Genomic DNA, 18,469 nt, shown 5'->3' on the forward strand with positions numbered 1-18,469 from the left:
GTCAAACTACAGAACGGCCCTTTTCAAGTTTTTACATAAATAAAGAAGGAGTGAAAATACACTTGACGCGGTGATGTGGAAGTAACAGCTAAGGGCTTGTTGGTGGAGCTTGGATGACCAGTACCTAAGGTGTTCAGGGAAAGAGAACATACACACACGTGGGGCAGAGGGGATGCCTCCTTAAGTTCAGGTTTGCACAGTCTAACCTTATCATTTCACTTCGGTATTTCCAGTGTAGTAGTCATCAGACAGTCCATCCGTCCGTCCATCCATCCATCCATCCGTCCATCCATCCATCATTTACATAGATACCTTCGAGCTTCTGCTACATGCCAGGCCCTGGGCTGGGTGCTAAGTGCACTGTGGAGAACAAAGCCACACGTGGCCCCTGCTGTGTTAATGCCATTAAAAAGCCCCAGTATAGGTGATGATAGCCGCTGTGCTCAGCACTGTGCAGGGCAGCTCCGTGCTCTGGATGTCAGATGATCCGACCTAATAAAAGAACGAGAAGAAGGAGGCCATCTCGTGAGGTTGAGCCACTTCCCTGGGAGGCAGGGCACGCACATCTTCCCCAAGATGGAAATTCTTTTACAGGAAGGATTCTCAAGTGACGTGATCCAGGGATCCAGGGCCCTTTCTACCTTGTGTTCTTTTTTACATTTATACCAGGTCAGTTATACTAGGGTTGTAGCTCAGGAATGAAACCCATGGCAATGGCAGCAGCGCTGAATTGCAGACCCGCCTTTTTCACTGACCTGCTGTATAAAATAAAATTAAGACTAACATGTGCATAGCAATTAGTAGCTGGCCAAGTGCTTTCATGTGCTTACTTCAACTTGTATCTCTGCTTTATCCCAGCCCTCCTTCCTCTCTCTCTTTATCCGGGTCGGTAGGACAGGAAGGACCTTATTATCATCCCAGCAACATCAAGTGCATGTTGAAGACTTGCTGCATTGGAGATTAAAAACAAAATTATCACGTGTGCCCACCCTCTCCCCCTCTCAACCTCAGCAGCAAGAGAGGGGGACAGATACTTTCAGATACAATGTGTGAGTTTCTGTGCGGCAGACAGAGGGTTCTGGGAGTGTGGGGCGGGAACCCCTACCTCGTGGGTGTGCGGGGGTGGAGGTTTCTTCAGAGTTTTAAAGAGTGAGTAAGATTCAGTTGGAAAAGGACCCTGGGTGAGGGCAGGTTGAGACAGAGGGTGGGCTTTGCTGGAGGAGGAGGTAGGAAGGCTGCAGTTGGAGAGCGTGTGCTCTAGAGCGTGAGTTCAATCCTCTGCATTCTTTGATTAAAGGATAAAACTTCCCTTTGCTTCTGGGGGAAAAAAAAAAAAAAAGCTGCTGTTGAAGCCAGGTCCTCCCTTTGCATCTCCAGGGCTCACTCCCTGAACTAAGCCGCATTCGGATGGGGGAGGGAGGGGAGAAGGTAGGAGAAGGTTAAGACACCGCATGTCGGGAGGGGTAGGGCAAGAGGGCTTTGAACGGGCCTCGACGGGCAGCAAATACAAGGGAACGGGCTACCTTTGGGGGAGGGGGAAGTCGATAATCGTAGGGGATTTTTTAAGGTGTCATTTTGGGCGCCTTTATCAGGCTGAAGTGCAGGGCTAAGCCCTGTTCAGTTGTCACATGTGCCCTTTACACCGACCCCCTGAATTAGTTGTCGCCGTCTCCACTGTACCTTACAAGCATCTGAGGGCCAGTGGGGTTGGAACCAGGGTGGACCTCACCCTGCCCTGCCCTGCTGCCGTCGTCAGGCCTGCAAGGCTTGGGTGAGGGCTGTGAGCTGCCGGCGGCACTGTCCTGGGCTGGACATCTGCAGACAGTCCCCAAGCTTGTCTGGCATGGCTGGATTCTTCAGAGACACAATGAACAAAAGGACATGGGGGACTGCTTGAGGACCTCACCCCTGCAGTATGGTCCTTTCTGTGGAAAAACATGTTTTTAGACCCATTTGTGAGCTGGGCCTGTCTGTGCGATGCTTTGCTTTCTAGGACTCGGAGTCCGTGAGCCATATGCTGGCTTCCTCAGGCCTGTGGCCATCTGCCAGCTTCCAAACTATAGTAATTAAGGCGTTTATGAGTTAGCAGCGCTCGCTGTAATACGGAGGACAAGTAGCTACTATTAAACTTAACTACTGAGGTAAAGCTTTATTTTCATAAAACATCTTGACTTTTTAAAGGCACGGGGTAAATCATCCTGTAACTGATTTAAGAAAGACCGTTTATTTACGGAGCTTCGCAGAGGAACATCATACAGAGAGGAGAGATCTAGTATGGGGAATGCGTGTGTTGCCCAAGAAAAATGTTTCTGTAGGAAAACAGCCTGCTGGTCAGCTGGGGGAGGAACGCAAGCCTTCCTGATCACTTGCTTCCCCTGGAACTTGACGGGAGACAGACTGGGGGGTTTTATTTCAGAATGAACCTTGCTGATCAATAAACTTTATTCTGCTTACTTTTGTTGTAAAACCTTGAGCCTGGGGGGAGGTGGAATTAGGGGGAGGGATTTAAATTGTATGTAGTTGTGATCAGTTAGACAAAGCGGCAGATATCTTGGACAAGATGGATTTAGAATTTGCTTAACTGCTCTTTGCTACAATGTTCTGCCATCTGTAAGGAAAGCTCCCATTTGGAGATATAATCAAAATAATATTTCTAGATTTTACTGAGCGTTCTCCTCCCTTAAACAAATACTGTTGTTTCTTCTTTCCAGGTAACTGTCATCATTTTCTGTAAAACAAGCAAACGACTGGTTTTTTAGAGGAGAAGTGAGTCAGCATTCCTAGCAGGCAGCCCTTTGTTGGCTTTTTGTGGGAATCCAGGAATTTGATTTTCTTCCTCCTAAAAGGACAGTGTCTGAAAAGGCGTGAGCAGAGAACATCTGAGGACTCAGTGGGTACCATCACTTGAGCTGAGAGGTTGGAAGGAGAGATTTGGACTAGGAGCTAGGTCTTGACGTTTTCAGACGTCGCGTGTGAAGGCAGTAGAGAGACCCAGTGTATTTAGAAGAGCAGGGAAATTAGATCGGGGCTGGGCTGTCTTGCCTTCGGTCCTAGGGAGAAGGCAGGCAGCAGAGCACATCCTGACGCTGCACTACCTGGCTCCCCATTTTAGCTTGCGATAGATGCGTACTGGGCTTAGCCCTTCATCTGGAAGTGAAGGTTTGCTGTCTGTCTGCTCCCTCCTCTGTCCTGTCTTCTCACTGCTTCTCTCTGTGTGCTGGACACTGGAGAAATTGGGACAAGTTCTTTTGGTGCTGCTTTTAGAGAAATGCACTAAATCTATATGTGAAATCCGCCCCCCCCCCACGCGCACTGTCTTTGCAGACGTTGTCGTTATGCACGGGGTGAAGTGTGACCGGCATTCGCTCACGTTTTGTGTCCGCCTGTGTAGCTCCCTGCTGGACAGCTCTAGTGTAGCCTCACAACAGGAACCCTCCTGGCCAGTGCCAGGTGCCTCGCTAGTTCTGTCAGCTACAAAGGCTGTTCTTATCCAAGAATCAGTCTGTTAGGGAGTCTTACCAGGCCCAGAGAGCCAGCGGACAGAGATGGTTGAGCCTCTGCCACTCGTGGACAGGGCTGATCAGGGGTGGTGCTCCTTGATGGAGTGACTCCGCTGGCCCTGACGGGTGGGGGGACGTTAGTTTCCCCAGTGCCCTGGCGTGAACGGAGAAAGTGTCCGCCGGCCTGAGGATGGCGAGTAAAATGAGAAGTAGTAGGCGGTGGAGTGGAGCGCATTCGGACGCTGAAGTGTGTGTGAGATTGTGTAGATCAATTGCCTGTTGGATAAATGATGGTCAGCATTGTGCGGGAGGATTAATTGCGGGCAGCCTGCACACCCACATAAAGCCCTACCAGATTATTGTTCTGCGTGTAGTTGGGGGACTAGGAGGCCAGACAGGCCTGTGTGGGTACGGTTCTGCCCCTTACTAGCTTTTCTGAGCCTCAGTTTCTCTTATTCTAAAATGAGAACAGCCAGCCCAAGGGCTGCTTTGAAGAGTAAATTAAATGGGTGTGTTTGTGTTCATAAATTGAAAACTCCCCGGCACTTAATAGGTAGTTGGCAGGCAGCAGCTGCTATTATATCAAGGCCGAAATATGATCTTTGGGAATAGTCTTCAGAAGTCAGGAGTCCTGGAGCTCTGCCCGTGTTGTTTTTGCTGAGCCGAGAACAGTGCCTGGCACGTCATGGGTACTCAGTCCCGCGGGCCCTTGGTACCCACAGGTTCTGCATCCTCAGATTCAACTAACTGGGGATTCAGCCAACTGTGGGTTGAAAATATTTGGGGGGCTTCCCTGGTGGCGCAGTGGTTGGGAGTCCGCCTGCCCATGCAGGGGACGCGGGTTCGTGCGCCGGTCCGGGAGGGTCCCACATGCCGCGGAGCGGCTGGGCCCGTGAGCCATGGCCGCTGAGCCTGCGCGTCCAGAGCCTGTGCTCCGCAGCGGATGAGGCCACAGCAGTGAGAGGCCCGCGTACCGCAAAAAAAAAAAAAAAAAAAAGAACAGAAAATATTTGGGGAAAAAATTCCAGAAAATTTCAAAAAGTGGAACTTGAATTTGCCACGCCTGCAACTACATACATAGCATTTACATTGTACTTACAACTAGGTACGTACATTACATTGTATAGGTATGATAAGTAATCGAGATGATTTAAAGTATACGAGAACATGTGCCTAGGTTGTATGCAGATACCACCTCACTTTATAGAAGGGACTTGAGCATCCACGGATTTGAGTGTCCAGGGGAGTCCCGGAACCAGTCCCCTGCAGATACCAAGGGACAACTGTACTTACCGGAATGTGGAAGAATCTGGATAGGAGGCAGATTTCTGTGTGTTCAGCGACTGAGGAGTGCATGTGTGAAAGGGAGATGTGGCCACTTGGGAGACTTGCGTTGGGAAAGGCAGCCTGGGCCTGGTTTCCCTGACCCTGTTCCCAGAGATTCCCAGAGGACTCCCCATGGGTTCCCCCCTTAGATTTTTTGGGCAGCCCTCCTCCCCCTACACACCCAGCTCCCAAAAGTATGTGGGAAAGAAAACCTTTTTTATTTTCATCCTTAACATAGGAGGGAGAGTCTAACATTTACAAAAGGACTTAATCAGAAATAGACTCTGCCATACACACACACACACACACACACACACACACACACACACACACACACACACACACACACCCCACACACACCCCACACCCCTTCCCCACCCCACACTTGACTTCAATGTACATGTGTGACAAGAAAAGTAACACTAATCAATCTGAATGGGATTATTCAACAATATTGGTGGCATAGCTGGTTTGAAATTTGGAAATCATTCATTTGGGGTGACACCTGGTAAGATATATGCCCACTCCAGGTGATTAAATAGTAAGATGACCACCAACAATACAATCAAACATCAGAAAAACTAGAAGAAAATAGAATGTGATATTCATGAGGTCCCTGGAGGGTAGATGACTTTCAAGGATGAGAAGTGATCCAGGGATTTCACTACATGAAAGCGAAATCATCTGATGTGAAAACAAAACGTAGCCAGAGTGGAAAGTGTATTGGCTGCACATATGATCAAGTATTAATGTTTGTTATATATACAAAGAGCTTTTCTAGGTTGATAAATAGTAGATACGTGGGAAAAAAGCAAACAATTGGGAAGTGGAGCTGATAAACGTGGAAATAGGTCAGTTTCAGTGGAATCAAATAAATGCCAATGGAAGAAGCTACCCCTTTTATCTACTACACTTGAAAAACTCAATGAAAACAATACTTGGGCTGGCAAGGGTAAGCTCTCGTACGTTTTTGGTTGTGTTGGAAGTCAGTGTAAAATTTTTAGAAAGCAGTTTGACAGGCAATCCCCAAATCAATAAAGGCATAAATATCTAGTGATTTAGTGTTCTGGGAATTTATCCTAAGGAGATAGTACAAAAAAGAAAACCATCTATACACAGGATGTTTGCTGGAGTTTCATTTGTAATAGCAGAAAATTGGAAACATCTTAAAAGCTAAGGGAGTGGGACACGTCTCGTGGATGAATTCTGAAGTCATTAAAAGTGATTTTGAAGCTGATCATAATATGGAAAAAATTTATGATGTTGACTGAAAAATAGGAATACCATTTAACGTACAAAATGACTTCAGCTCAACATGTATGAAAAGAGAAGAACTATGTACTAATAGGTATTTCCCATTGGAGTGATGGTGCTAACGTTTTGTTTTATAGTTTCAAACCGTATGTATTGAAGTAATTATCGTTAGAGGGTGAGCAATAAGAAGAAATTAAAGAATTTCTACGAACATATAAAAGTCATTTGCATGGTACTTGGCCTCCTGTTTCTGCACATTCCAGTTCTTTGTAGGAGAGAGTTTTGATAATAAAGCCCCATCTTTATCCACAGATAGTTAAAGCAGAGCCCCAGGCTCATCAAATTCAAATCCTCTTCTGCTTTTCCCCCTTCCTCCAGCTTCCCTCCCTTCTCATAAGCAATCGGTTTCCTTGACTCTCAGGAACTAGCCTAGAGGCTGTTTTGTTCCCCAGACAAATAGTTGATTCCGTATTAAAATTCACTCCCTTTTCTGATTAACAAGTTCAAGTCCCATACAGCCGTCCCACTCAGTTACCATTCGTTGGTTTGAGAACACACCTCGCCCCCTGGAAAACTGCTGAGATGGACACAATCACCATCTAGCCCAGTGGTTCCGCCCTGGGTTATTATGCAGGAACCCGCAGTGCCATTGGAGGTGTGTGTGCCCCAGGGTTTGCAAGCCTTCTAACATAGCCCAGGGCTGAGGGACTTTGACCTTGGACAGGAGAGGTTAATACTAACCGCCTCAGCACTTCTGCTCCTCCTCGGTGGCTGCAAAGTGAGCTTTGTGCACCTGTCTCTGTGTTCGCCTGGAGCAGGCTTTCCAGTGAGGAAAAGAGAACTCATTTTAGCAGAAGAAGAATGTTTCACAGGTGCCACAAGGGTTTTAGGTTCTGCTGAAAACAGATATGCTTTAATATAAAGTTGATTTTCAGGCTCCAGCCCCCATACAGTTCTTCTTTGGAGTTCAGAAGTCATGGGTTAGGAGTCACTAATTATATCCCTGAGACTCTGGCTTTCTTCTCCTGCCACTTTGCCCACTTCTGAGAATCTGTGGAGATGAATTTAGGCGACCTAACCATCCTCGCCTCTCCCCCTATATATTCACAAATGCAGGAAGTTTTCTTACAAACATCTCCCTGTTGTGAGTTCCCAGTGTAACAAATGTTAACTACATAGTAACCATAGCAGGTATTTTATTATAAGGGTCATCGTTTCCTACACTATTTTATGGAGAAGACAAGGTTAACCTGACTTCCAGTTATTGGGCCAAACTACATAGATCAAAATTTGAGCTGTGCTCGTGTCCAGATGGGAGAGCTCTGGGCTTTAAGAATTTATCAAGGCAAGTGCTTGGCACCTGTAGCTACTGAAATTCCCAGGCTTCCTGGCTCATCAGGGGTTGTACTAATGGGTCAGGTGAGGAGTGTCTGCTGTAATTTACTACGTTTCTGCTGCTGCCGTTGTCACTGCTCACAGGGCCCAACTCGGCGTCTGGGTGGCTTAGTGGAACTGAAAGGCTGAAGGGGTGGATGTGGGTATAGGAGGTGCTCTGGTTTCTGAGGCACTGACTTCATTCATTTATTCAGTATATACTTCTTGAGTCCTTATTATTTGTCATCACTAATCTTTTTTTGTTTCTAGAAGTTTTTTTTGACAGCTTTATTGAAATATAATTGCTTTACAATGGTGTGTTAGTTTCTGCTTTATAACAGAGTGAATCAGCTATACATATACATATATCCCCATATCTCCTCCCTCTTGCGTCTCCCTCCCTCCCACCCTCCCTATCCCACCCCTCTAGGTGGTCACAAAGCACCGAGCTGATCTCCCTGTGCTATGTGGCTGCTTCCCACTAGCTATCGGTTTTACATTTAGTAGTGTATATATGTCCATGTCATCACTAATCTTGTGTTTCTTTCCCACTCTCTTGAACCTAGCTATAAGCAGGCCAACCAAATTGTTAGAGAAGGGGGTGGATTGAGGATTAGTGGATTGAGCATAGTTCCACTATGTTCACAAACGTTGCACGTAAGACACTGTGTTATGTTTCCTGGCAGTACCCTTGACTCCGGCGGGCTGTCTTGTCAGTGAATACTGTTGGTCACCAAGAGATTCAAGTCAGATGGTGGGTGGCTTGGTCAGTTCATCACCATCTCTGGAAAGCACACTTCAAGTTCCTGTAGCTTTGTTTGTTTGTTTGTTTTTTTGGTCAAGGAAGGGCAGCAACTTGGTTTAGTATTCCATTTCACGCTAATAGAATGGAATAAGGGCTTTATGTTCTGTTGGGTTCATTTCTCTAAGAGTTTATCCTCTGAGTGATTAAAAGCCAAAGTGTCTGATGGAGAGTGTTCCATGAAAGCATTGAAGGGAGTAAGCAATCCTTTGTAGTGTCCTCAGAGCTAAACAAAACGACTGGAGACTGCCAGCCATCACCACAGCAGGGTCTTCAGTACAGAAGGATATGGGGAAAGGTGTTCACTTCTTCTTAAAACAGCTTTTCAAAATAGAACTGAGTTTACTGCAATGCTCTGTGTAGGAGGACAGGAATTAGAGGCAACGGAATATTCTAGGGGTTCAGTAAAATATTTTGAGCCAGAATAAACCTGAGAGCTCTGGACTTTATATGAGCTTATTGTCTACTTGAGGTGGTCGTATTTATAATGACCTTATGTAAGCTACCTCCGTCCCTCTTTTGGAGCGAGATAAAAAATTGATAAATAGTGAAGGTGACCATGCCAGGTTGTAAATGTGTCCAAATGAGTGTATGGTGTCCTGTGCACTCCTAGGAGGAGTTTGGGGTATGGGGTGGTAGGAGGGAGGTGAGAAAGCTTTCTGGGGGAGACTCAACTGATGTGCCAGGACCAGCAGCATGGATTCCTGAATCCAGTTTCTTAGAATAAAGCCTAAACTATTTTATAACTTATAATCCAGTTTTTTTGGTTACCTGCAAAGAATTAGGGGACTTTGGCTCTCAGTCTTATGTGAAAAGCATAATAACAAGCAGGTGAGCAAAACAAAAATCTTTAAAAAGGCTATTCTGGTGTTTTTTTTCACCATTTAATAAATTTTAAACAAGTCATGATTGGTAGAACAGCAGTTAATGTTCATTGAATTAGTGGCTAAAGCCCGTGACTTTTAAAACCCTACAGTGGTAGCTTGATGGTGACCAAACTAAATCAAAAGATTTAAAAGGTGTGGGCCTGAAATTTTGCTTGGTCAAGAAGTTGTGGGGTTTTAAACTCACTAAACAGAAACACCCCACTCAGATTCTTCACACCTAAGATGCCAGTTCCTTTAGGACCATTGGGCATTTTCAGCCTCTTCCGGGGAAAAATTGGGTGATTCCCAAGAGAGAGAGAAGTTGATGGACAAATAAGAACCATGGTTATAAGTCTGTGGTCAACAGTTTATTTTCATTGTATTGTCCTTTTATTTTAAACATTTGTTTGTTTTTGCCCCCCTGTATGTAGTTGACGACTACTAGTAACTGAATTTTTTGGTTAGCATAGACACAGCTGCTCTTGGAGAATATGAAATCATAGTTGCACTCTTCACTTAAAATTTGAAATAAAATATAAAGAACTTTCAAGTGAATACAGCAAAGGAGCGTGAGTGTGCATGTATGTATATGTATGTGTGTGCGTGTGAGTGTGTCTGTTTAGCCGCTCAGCCTGTCTGTGAAGCAGTTGGTAGCTTAGGAAGCAAACTGTAACAAGCTTAAGAATCACAGGTAAAGCTTCCAGGATCCAGCCTCTGAGATTCTGGCCGAGTAGCTCTGGGTTGGCATTCAGGAATCTGCATTTCTGATAAATATATATATATATATGTGTGTGTATATATATATATATATATATATATATATATATTTTTTTTTTTTTGCGGTACGCGGGCCTCTCACTGTTGTGGCCTCTCCCTTTGCGTAGCACAGGCTCCAGACGCGCAGGCTCAGCGGCCATGGCCCACGGGCCCAGCCGCTCCGCCGCATGTGGGATCTTCCCGGACCGGGGCACGAACCCGCGTCCCCTGCATCGGCAGGCGGACTCCCAACCACCGCGCCACCAGGGAAGCCCCATTTCTGATAAATATTGATAAAGCCAGGGCTTCGGCTGTCACAAAGGCCCGTGATTTAGAGAAGCACTGCTTTAGAGGCATGAACTTGGAGCTGATGGAGCCCCTTCCATTTTCATTCTGGTTCTAGCTCCTTCCCCAGTCCTCTGGGTCAGACGCTCACTCATGTGTCAAGAGTCAAATTAAAGTGATGAAATACCCAGAAAATATGAAATGTTCATATTCAGTTGGCAAAGTGCCCAGCTGTTCCCAGCCGTTTGTGCTTCCCCTTGTGACTCTGGATTCCCCTGTAAGTGCTGGTAATGAGGGGATGGGCGTGGTTATGCAAATTGTTTCAGCACCGAGTCTCCACCACTGGCTGCACGTCTTAAACTGGGAGAAAATATATCCTGTGGTGTGTGATAGTCAGGATTTCGGCTGTTGGGGGAATCTCCTGTACCGTGTGATGGATTGTGGTATTTCTAGCGTGTTCCACCCCAAATTAGCCCGTTGATTGGGCTGGCTCGGAAGGAGCAGTGTCATCGGGAACAGAGCCTCCGGTTTTCCCCGTGGGGACATCTTAGGGAAGACGGGGTGCCCTAGAGTGACGGTCTCTGGGATGCTCAGCTGCTGTGCTCTTTGTAATTGCTTTTCTCTTGTGATTTCCTTGATGAATGAGCCAAACTGTTTTCTTGAACACAAAACTGGAAACAAAACCATCTGAGGCTGTGGGAGCACTGCGCTTCGAACTCCTACTTTCCTTCATTTCAAAAGCTAATACATTGTTTCTGGGGGTTTCTTACAGGAGTAAACACTGGAGGAGCGGCGTCCGCGGATGGTATGTTTAAGTTTTCACGGGGAGTGCATTTGAGTGCTTCCCGAGCTAGGTGGTTCTGATGCTAATGAGCGTCTGCACGGGAGCACATGTGCGCTGCATTTTGCACCTGCATACGAGACGGTGGCCACTGTTACTGGTGCTGTTTACTGCACCGTCTCATTGTTTTGATCCTGTTTGAGCTTAAGTGTTAATTTATCCATAGCTCACCTGAAGCTGTGTGAATTTTTTTTTTTTCTTCTGGTGAAATTCAGGCGACTGGAGTATCATTTTCCTGAACTTGAAGTAGTTGGTAAGCATAGATAACGGTAGAAGTGTGCAGGTAAGGGTGTGGCAGGAACAAAGAAGCGCTGGGGCCACCTCCTGCTTCCCGGCACATGGCCTTTGACGGTCCTGTTATTCATCTCCGTGGCATCTGTGCTTCTGCGCTGCCTAGAACTGTGGGTTAGGAATGTGCCGTGTGAAAATACTAACATGACTGATTCTTGCTTTTCAGCTAGGTTTTCACGTTTGTTTTCAGATGGTTTGAAGTAAATAGTGAGATTTATTATAAACTCTCTGCACAGAATTCTTATATTAAAAATAGTTTACATAAGATTTAAGCGGTGGTTTGCAAATAATGGTTTCAGGACAAACTATTGAATTTTCATTTTAACTTGTAGAATTTTGATTTAGCTTTTATTTTTGGTTGAGAACTAGGCAGGTAGGTTTCTCTGTCTTGTATAATTTGATAGGATTTGATAGGAGGAGGATTGGATATCCTCCTGTGTATGACTTCCAGGCCTGCATTTTAAAGTTGCTACATCCTGCTTTTAAAAATGTATTTAATGATGGAGGGTTGATTGAAATTTTAAAATGAATTTTAAAACGCTAAGTTTTTGAGGACAGTAACAGATCATGAATGCATCGAAATGCAGCATTTTACACCTGCTATCTGAAGCAAACATTGAAGTTACAGAAATAATCCCTAATCTCTGCAAGTCTGTGAAAATGTAAGCAAAAGTCTTAAATCGTATCTACTGTCCTGCAGTGGTAGGTGGGGGAGGGCAGAATGGTGGTGAAAGAATGTGCTGGTCTAGTCTTGTGTAAGACAGATGCCAAGAATGGGAAAATGTTTAGCTTTAAAAGACCTTTGCCTCTTTGTATTAAGCAAACCCTCCTCTCTCTGTTACTACTCAGTAAACTTGCTTGTGGCTGTCACCCATTGGGGTATGTAACCATAGCTCTTTCTCGTCTTCCCACTTTTCCCCTCATATTTGATTTAATATTGATTAAAAACTTAAGGAAAAAAATTATAAGAAAAAAATGGAGGCGGGGCACTGTATTGACCAATAACGCAGAGTGACAGTTCTAGACCTCCTGCCTGTGCCAGGGACTTCGGAGGAGGAGAAATGTTATCCAGAACTTGGTGAAAATCTCCTGTGCAAAGTCAAAGGTTCGCTACTTTTCTGCCAAACATCACTTTGGATTGCTTAAAATATATCCAGTGGGAGGAAAGGTTAATACGAGAAGACTCACGTTGTATCAGTATTTAAATTCTCTGGTAACGCTTCAACAGGGCATTGGGGTTTCCTTCAATACTAAGGTGAAGCGTATTGGCAGTTCCTGCATCAGGTGGAGAGCGTGCTGAGGATGTCTCACCTAGACCTAGACCTAGACCCCGTCGTTGCTGTTTTGCCCCCGTGACTGACGGTGGCAGCTTCTCCTCTTTCTCCTGAAATCCTGGTGCAGGGACCCAGGGGAGCGATTGCCAGCGCTGAGCCTCTTCTGCACCGCTGTCATAACCAAGATGTGTGATGTTGGCTCCGACTCCAGGGTCCTGGGACAGCTAACAGTCCTTTGAAGGGAATCCCGAAAAGACCCACGCAAATAATTCGACGACCACATAATCTTCATGCCTACTTCTAAGGAATTCAAAGCACTTTCTGTTCAAATCATTCATTTTTGTCTACCTGTAGCAGACGTGAGGGGGGCACAGGGCTGCTTTAAGGAAAATAGGAGGAGGAAATGGAAGTCGGAAGGATGGCATTTTCTCTCAAATTAAGAACCTAGGCAGTTTTGGATGTGCAGTTTAGCGACTCAGGTGAAAATTCACACTGCAGTATAGTGATGTGTGATTTGCTACCTTATGGTAGTGTCGTCCTCTATGACAAATTCATCTGTTTCTTGCCTTGGAACCTGTATTTCTGTGGTGGTTTAACTCTCTCCCAGAGTCATCAGTAAGCAGTGACAGTACTGGTGGTTTTCTGTTCGTTTATGCCGGAGTTCTAGGAAGCTCTCTATCATCCTTCTGGGTTGGGCTGTAGGGGGAGGAACAGGGTGGCCCTTCTGGTGTTAGGCTGTGGGTCCTGGCTTCCATCTGCCCAGGGTATCCCTTCCATGCGGTTTGCTACTGCTTATATTTCTCCTTGTGCTAGAGTTTCATCCATTAGCAGGACTCAGGCCTTATAAAGGGAAAAATTGGGTTTAAATTAGTGCATTCTTAGCTTTTTGGATTTCAGGGACTAGAGAGCTATGGGAAAAATCTTCCAAATTTTTATTTTGCCAACGAAGTAGTTAAAAAAATCTTCAGTCACCTACCACCATCACTGTCATTCTTTTCTTGCTTTTGTTGCCTATAGAGAGTTCATGAAGGAAAGGATATTTTAACTCTAGAAAGGTAGGAAAGCTATAGTCTCAGACTATCGATCCTTTAGAGACAGAGTAAATTCAGCTTCATAAAGAGTTCACTATATGTCATCCTTTTTTTTTTTTTTTTAAATTTCACTGTAGGCTGACTGGTTAGAACTTTATTTCAGACCAGAGTCTGGGAAGCACTGGGCTGGGTGATCTCTAGGACTCCTCTCAGCATCCCCCTTCTGTAACTTGAGTGGGTGTAGGGTGCTCTTGGTTTCTCTTTAGCTCTTGGGTGCAGGCAGAAAGGAGGAGGTTGGTAAACATGAGTGCAGTACAGGACAATTGCCAGCAACTTCTCTTTCAAAACCACCCAGCTGTAATGTTTACACAGTGTTGATTTGCTCGTCTGCACATCAGCTGCAGATCCTTTTCAAAGGGAAGAAATATTTAGAGCCATTGAAGAGCTCTGTAGAATCTTGACCTTGGCTTCAACTGCTACCCTAGTTGGACCTAACTCTCTTAAGTTGCTCTGGCTTTCTATGTCCTCAAAGCTAAGTAATTAAAGCTTCCGGTGAGTTTAACTGGGTAGCTCATTGTTCAGATGACTTCACATTGGTGTTGATCATAGAGCCCTTTCAAAGCTAGTAAATTCCAGTTCATTTTAACTGGAAAGTGATTTAAAAGTAATTTTACAATGGCTGTAATTTAAAAGTAATTTTACAATGGCTGGAGCTTCATTGGTCCGTCTGTAAATTGCTTATCATTGTGAAGAAGGGCTCTTTTTCCGTTTTGTTAAAGGGTTTTGTTGAAAAGAGCTAGTGTCAAAAAAATTAAGGGAGCAGATCCCTGTATGTTTTGTGTCTGTTTTCTGTGCAATACAGAATCTGTTTTGGTTATCATCAGGTTTTTGAATTACTTTAAAATGTTCACCCTTGGGCCAACACAGACTCTGATTTCTTCATACACATTGGAAAAAAGTATATGGACTATGATTAGATTGAAAGTTTTACTTAAAAAAAAAAACTTAGGTCTTAGGAGGAGTCCAAATGAAATACCTCTTCTTGTTTGAGTTGTAAAACAAAAACAATCTTGATAATATTTCCATTCTCCAAATGATGACAAGTGGCCTCAGCTGGAGAAGCAGGCAGATGACGGGATAGGGGAGGAGCGGGGAAGGACCACTGGACTGGATGGCCCCGTCCCAGCCTCTCCCATCTCTTTTTCAGTGAAGATCTCTGCTGGACCGTTTCCCATCTCCTCGCAGTTGTTGCCATGGCTGTTGACGTCCATGCCCCTCATAGCGATTAAGCTTGTGAATTTGTTGGGATTTCTCAAGTTTGGTTAGATTTGCAATTGGTCAAGGATAGTGGCTAGAAAGACATAGGGGTTTGTAGGAGCAGCTCATGAGAGAGAGTAGGGTGACAAGACATTGGAGATTTTCAGGAAGGGAAGGAAGCATGTGACCTGATTCATGGTTTACAAAGATGACTGTGGTTATTCGTGGAGAGTAGCCTGCAGAGAGCCAAGTCGGGAGGCGTCTGCATAAGAGACAAATGGTGTGGACTCTGGTGATGGTGGGCAGCTGAGGAAGAATGGGTAAGTTTAGAATATGTTTCAAAAGTTGTGTTGATGGGGAATTCCCTGGCAGTCCGGTGGTTAGGACTCCGTGCTTCCAGTGCAGAGGGCCTGGGTTCTATCCCTGGTTGGGGAACTAAGATCCTGCGAGACATGCAGCACAGCCACACACACACAAAAAAAGTTGTGGTGATGGATGTGATGGGGGAGTGGAGGAAAGAGAGGACTTGAGGAACACTCTTAGGTATTGGGAGATGTGATGCTCTTTACTTAGTTGGGGTAGTCTTGGAGAATAGTGGGTTTGGCAGAGAAAAGCAAAAGGTTTGGATATGGTAACTTTGAGATTCATATTAGGCATCCAAAGGAAGGTCTGAGGGGCATAACCAATATGTGAAGAGTTAATGGCTGAGACTTTTCCAAATCTGATGAAAGACATCATAGACACAAGAAATCTCACGAACTCCAAATACACAGTCCCTTCCACAGAGTAACAATAAAACTGACAGCTGACTTTTTTGATAGAATCAATGAAAGTCAGAAGACAATGCAATTACGTGTTTAAAAAGCTAAAGGAAAATACCTGCCAACCTAAAATTTTATATCTAGTGAGAATGTCTTTCTAAGACAAAGGCAAAATAAAAACATTTTCAGGCAAAATAAAACTTAAAAAAAAAAGTATTGCCAGCAGACCACAATGGAAGCATGGAGATATAAGAAGGAATAATTAGTGGTCCAAGAGGCCAAGGTTGAAGCTGCAGTGCTTTTTATGACCTTATGATCAGGGGTCACATACTGTTACTTCCACCAGATTAGTCACAGAGGAGCAACCCTGGTTCACTGTGGGATGGAACTGCACAGGGGCAAGAATACCAGGAGTCATGGTTCATTGTAGGCAATTTTGGGGGCTGGCTGCCATGTCAATTATTTTTTTTTTACATACTATAAAAAATGTTTTGGGCTTCCCTGGTGGTGCAGTGGTTGAGAGTCCGCCTGCCGATGCAGGGGACATGGGTTCGTGCCCCGGTCTGGGAAGATCGCACATGCCGTGGAGCGGCTGGGCCCGTGAGCCATGGCTGCTGAGCCTGCGCGTCCGGAGCCTGTGCTCTGCAAAGGCAGGGGCCACAACAGTGAGAGGCCTGTGTACCGCAAAAAAAAAAAAAAAAAAAGTTTTGTTTTAAGTGGGTTCACTCTGAGGGGTCTTGATTTGGTATCAATTATCTTAAGATAAGTAGGACCTCTCAAATCATTCTTTTATAGATGTTCTTATCATAATTGTAATTTACATGTATTTGTGAGGTTTACTTTGTTGTCTCCACCTCAAGACAATATTTTTTGAAGGAAGGAGCCAGTGTATTCCCACCAAGTAGCACAGTACATGGCACATAATAGGTGCTCAGTAAAAATATATTAAATAAATGAATTCAGTAGAAGTTATTTGTTCTTTGTTAGGGAAACTCAAAACTTAGGTTAAATAGATTCATTTTTTGGTTTTGTTTTTATTATTCTGGGTATGCCCTTACATTGCTGCTTTATTAAGCCTGTGTTTTGAGGGCTCTGTATTCATGTGATTGTTCTATTTTAAAGGATTAACTTAAGTCTATGCTATTGTGGAAGGAAAAAATATCCCATAGGTAAGTATATGCTGTTGGATTGATAAGAATTTAACTTCTTCCCAGGGAGAAAATTGTTCAGCTGAATTCTATAATTGAGCACTTGGTGTCCCTCAAAAATGTTGATGATCATTTCAACAACTTGGAGTAAGAAAGATAAAATTGTATCTTTATTTTTTTTATTATTTATTTTTTTTTGCGGTACGCGGGCCTCTCACTGTCGTGGCCTCTCCCGTTGCAGAGCACAGGCTCCGGACGCGCAGGCTCAGCGGCCATGGCTCACGGGCCCAGCCGCTCCGCGGCATGTGGGATCTTCCTGGACCGGGGCACGAACCCGTGTCCCCTGCATCGGCAGGCGGACTCTCAACCACTGCGCCACCAGGGAAGCCCAAAATTGTATCTTTAAATGAAAAAAATTGGTTTCTGTTCATAGATATTAAGAATGTATCAGTAAGTAAGAATTATTCTTATTAAAAAGATTTATAGCAATTTTAAAGTGATTATTTTGTAGGTTTCCTATTTGTAATGTTCTAGAATTTGTTTTATTCATCACTTGTTTTGCCTACTAAAACCCAAACTAAAAAACTAAAGTGTTTTTAAATTCAAAAATTGATGAGACTTGCATAGGTGGCAGAATGCCGGGAAGGACCAGATTCTTAGCTGCCTACACACTATTATCCTGAGATGCTGTTATTTATTTATTTTTAAAATTATTTTTTAAAAATTTATTTTATTGAAGTATAGTTGATTTACAGTGTTGTGTTAATTTCTGCTATACAGCAGAGTGACTCAGTTATGTGTATATACGTATGTATCTATTCTTTTTCATATTCTTTTCTATTATGGTTTATCACAGGATGTTGAATACAGTTCCCTGTGCTGTACACAGTAGGACCTTGTTGTTTATCCATTCTCTATATAATAGTCTGTGTGAGATGCTGTTATTTAAATGATTTCGCTAACAGCTGAAACCTGACTTCCTTTGAGGGGGTTTTAGCCTTTCTCATCTCTTCTCTGCCTTCCTTCAGAATTAAGGAGCCTCATCTTGGACATTGGATCAGTGTTTTGTTCCCCCACAGATAATAAATTCTGAAGCAGAGAGACTCTGTCCTTGAAGAGTTGCCTTCATATGCTTGTGCAGAACACCTAGTTGAGATTAGTTAAGTAATGACATTTATTAGCACACGTAAATATGGAAACCAGAAGGTGGGGTAGGATTCAATGTGACATCATCTAGAGGTGCCAGTTCCATTCCCATGTGAATGTCTTGGCTCTCCCCTTCTCCATATCCTCAAGCCATCGTAGAGAAGGCTGCAGCATCTCCAAGCCTCTCAACTCAACACACAGTCTAGAGGAAGAGAAAACGACTTCCTGGGGGTCCCACAAAGTAGGGGAAAGGCTTTTCCAAAAGGTTCCAGGGAAGCGGTCTTTGTGGATCTTTGACTTCGGTGGAGTCACAGACCCATTCCTGATCCCGTCTTTGGTGATGGGAATGGAATTGTCCTTGGAACAGTCAGGGTGAGCCGTGGAGCCAGGGATGTGGCCAGCTTCTCCTGGGGGGATGCCTTGGAGGAAAAGTGAATACCTGAACAAAGTCAAGTTTATCAGGAAGGAGGGCGGATGACCGACACAGTATCCCCTACACTCCCTGTTGTGTCCCTGGTACCTAGAACAATGCCTGGCACATAATAGGTTGTCTGTAA

The 18,469-nt window shown here is 44.5% G+C and overlaps 1 protein-coding gene across 8 annotated transcripts in view; it reads left to right on the forward strand.

Annotated features, from left to right (window-relative positions):
* Window positions 1-18,469, forward strand: part of MTUS2 (microtubule associated scaffold protein 2) — a 496,165-nt gene that overhangs the window by 34,619 nt on the left and 443,077 nt on the right. The window contains exon 4 of one of the 8 annotated variants that reach the window (XM_060287790.1): window positions 10,936-10,968. The exons of the other annotated variants lie outside the window; for them this stretch is intronic. The gene's annotated coding sequence lies outside the window, so the exon portion shown is untranslated. The remainder of the gene's footprint in view (window positions 1-10,935; window positions 10,969-18,469) is intronic. 8 annotated transcript variants of the gene reach the window in all.

The sequence above is a fragment of the Globicephala melas genome, chromosome 18 (genome assembly GCF_963455315.2).
Source record: "Globicephala melas chromosome 18, mGloMel1.2, whole genome shotgun sequence".
Lineage (NCBI taxonomy): Eukaryota > Metazoa > Chordata > Mammalia > Artiodactyla > Delphinidae > Globicephala > Globicephala melas.